Genomic DNA, 3190 nt, shown 5'->3' with positions numbered 1-3190 from the left:
CGACCGGGGTCGAGGGTCGGACCAGGTATGAACCCGGTCATATCATAAACTCTCCATATCACCTACAGATGTGTATTTCAGGGAATTGTGTTCGTTAGTCTTAAGTTTAATTAGACAATTTTTTATCCTCATTTGAATAAATTTATTTAAAGTCCTAAAAGTCTTATACGAACCCCCTCCATTTCAATTGGAAACACTCAACACTTCTCCAAAATCTAAATCTTACAACCCCCCCCCCCCAGTCCACACTTCACACCATCTGTTTTCTTTTAACCGTGATATAATTTCAATTTTTCACCCACACTTATATGATCAAAATTTCCCCCCAAATTATATGACCGAAATTTTCCTTAAATTAAAAAAACTCTTGCATGATCATCTTATCACTCTATGGTCAATGTGGTCATATAAACAAATTAATTCGACTTTTATCAGTTTCTTGCATACCTTCACTAATGGTGTGAACTGTGAAGTTGCCTTGTAAGGCTTTAGATGAACCCCCTCCGTTTCCATTAGAAACTCAGTGCACCTTCTCAAAATAGAAATCTTACAAAGCCCCCCTCCATATTTGACACCTTTAGGTTTTCGTTAGTTTTAACTTTAATTAACAATTTTACCTGCATTTGATTAAATTTATTTAAAAATAAAAAAAATTATATGAACCCCTCCATTTCAATTGGAAACACTCAACACTTCCCCAAAATCTAAATCTTACAAACCCCCCCCCCCCCTGGTCCACACTTCACACCATTTGATTTCTTTTAACCGTGATATAATTTTACTTTTTCACCCACATTTAATAAATTTATACAAAATCATAAATAATATTTTTAATAATCCTAAACAAGATTTTGATGCCCCCATATTACCCCAAATTATATGACCAAAATTTTTCTCAAATTAAAAAAACTCAACACTTCCCCAAAATCTAAATCTTGCATTTTAGAATAAAAAAAACCCCACCATCTGTTTTCTTTTAACCATGATCATAAGTAATATTTTTAATATTCATTTTAGAATCCTAAACAAGATTTTGATGTCGCCAAATTACCCCAAATTATATGACCGAAATTTTCCTTAAATTAAAAAAACTCTTGCATGATCATCTTATCCCTCTATGGTCAATGTGGTCACATAAACAAATTAATTCGACTTTTTATCGCTTTATCGCGTACCTTCACTAATGGTGTGAACTGTGAAGTTGCCTTGTAAGGCTTTGATTTTGGAGGGGTGCACCATGTTTTAAATGGAAATGAAGGGAGCTCATGTAAAAAAGATATTACAAATATTATTTAGGATTTCACATAAATTGTAAAAGCAAATGTGAAACAGAAGGAAACTTGACGATATTAAATGTGGAGGGGGGCTTTGTAAGGTTTCAATTTTAAAGGGAGTGTGCTGAGTTTTCAATTGAAATGGAGGGGGCACATGTAAAAAAACTCTATTATATATATATAGTAATCAAACTTAGGATGATTTTCTTTTTTTGGTAATTAGGATGATTTTAGAGTATATGAAAAAATACAATGATATCATGTCATTAATTAACTAATGGAACTTAACAGCATGAAATATCAATAATTTGAAGCATAGTTATAGGTTTAGTAATTCTAACAATGGGTAAAATTGACATCTAACTTTCTTAAAACGATCAATTGAGCTGTTGGGATCTAACAATGGGTAAAATTGACATCTAACTTTCTTAAAAACGAAGAAGAAAAAAGAGTTTTTGGAGTCTGTCAGACAGCCGTGCAACCACCCCACGATTGGTATCAACCGTGAGAACGATCCTCTACAGCTTGCTGGAGTTTTATAAACCTCAACAGAACCGTTAATCACGCTCTGATCGCACGGCCATGATTCATCCACCAGACTTAGATTCCTGTCTCCTTAGAACTCAAGGATACAGAGGTACGAGCCTATAGAACAGATCCTGTTCAAGTAAGGTCGTACCATTCATACTGACATACTTCATAAATAATCGACATGTGGCTACCTCTTTTACCGATGTGGGACTAAACCATGAGCCAGAAAACACCGATTTGAAAGATGAATGAGAAGTTAATCGTTTTTTCCTTTTTCGGTTCTTCCTCAGGTTATACCAAAAAAAGGTTCTTCTTCAGGTCAAATCCGTTAAAACCAATCATTAATATCTTTCCACCTGGCTTGTGGGAATAAAGAATTTAAAACCAAAATATGGGAAGAAAGACGATTGAGCAATTCAGAATTTAGCTATTCATCCTCACTGCATGCCACGGGTTCCAACAAGAGAAGATTGAAGATTGAGGTAGCCAGCCAGCCAGCCATAACAAAATTGCAAGAGGCACGGTTTCTAGCCCATCCGCAATGACTCCAACCCTCTCGCGGAAGCTATGTTCATAGCACACATCTTGGGTTTTCTTCTTACCTAACTTAAAACAAAGAAGCTTCTATGAAAGACATGCATAACTTAGGATTCACTTATGAAATCAAGATAGGAGATAGTGTCTAGAATGTTTCCGTCAAATTAATTTAGAATATTTGGACGTCGACTACTGGGATATACATAGTGAGCTAGGCAGCTACAATGAAGATGAAAAATTCAAGAACTCTAATTTCTTTCGTACTTTATAGTGTAATTCACTAGACCTAGTGTAAGTTCAAGTCTAGAGGGGCACGCCATTGTCCAAAAGACATATCCAACGACGTGTTCTTCTAAGTCTGAATTGACCAATGAACAGGGGTTGAACTAGGTTTCAACATGGGGAGGGGGGCGAAGTCAAGATCACCTTCTCGTTGGGGAAGCGCTAATGTTATTTCGCCACACATATTGTGTGGGCCCTTATAAGACCCACTGGGGGTCCTACCTCTGAAAAAACTTCTGAATTATTTTATTATATTAAGGCATATGCCAATGTCTATTTTGTGGGGCCAACACATAATTGAAAAAATAAGTCAATTATTGATAATGATATTTTTTTCCAACAAAATGTAGGTAAATTTAAAGCAACAATACAAAAAAAATGACATATGACTTCAATCTTAAAATGTTTTTGAAGATGCAACCATGGTATTTGATTAATTTCTTTAATTTTCTAGTTTTTTCTCTTCTCACATGTGAAATATTACTATTTGGCCCCTCCCTCAATATTAAGAACAATTTTTTTAGAAGGTAAAATAATGGGATTCAGAATAACCTGTGTCGAATTGT

At 35.0% G+C, this 3190-nt stretch overlaps 1 non-coding gene across 1 annotated transcript; it reads right to left on the bottom strand.

The window, feature by feature from the left end:
• Positions 1-1733: 1733 nt before the first annotated feature.
• LOC149011080 (small nucleolar RNA U3) lies at positions 1734-1951 on the bottom strand. The gene has a single exon (XR_016174932.1). It is a non-coding gene; the product is annotated as a small nucleolar RNA U3 (small nucleolar RNA).
• Positions 1952-3190: the final 1239 nt, after the last annotated feature.

Source organism: Hakea prostrata, chromosome 7 (genome assembly GCF_041222555.1).
Source record: "Hakea prostrata isolate BN-2017 chromosome 7, UWA_Hpros_2, whole genome shotgun sequence".
NCBI classification, from domain to species: domain Eukaryota; kingdom Viridiplantae; phylum Streptophyta; class Magnoliopsida; order Proteales; family Proteaceae; genus Hakea; species Hakea prostrata.
The sequence above is the reverse complement of the archived record's forward strand: the minus strand, read 5'-3'. Positions and strand labels throughout refer to the sequence as shown.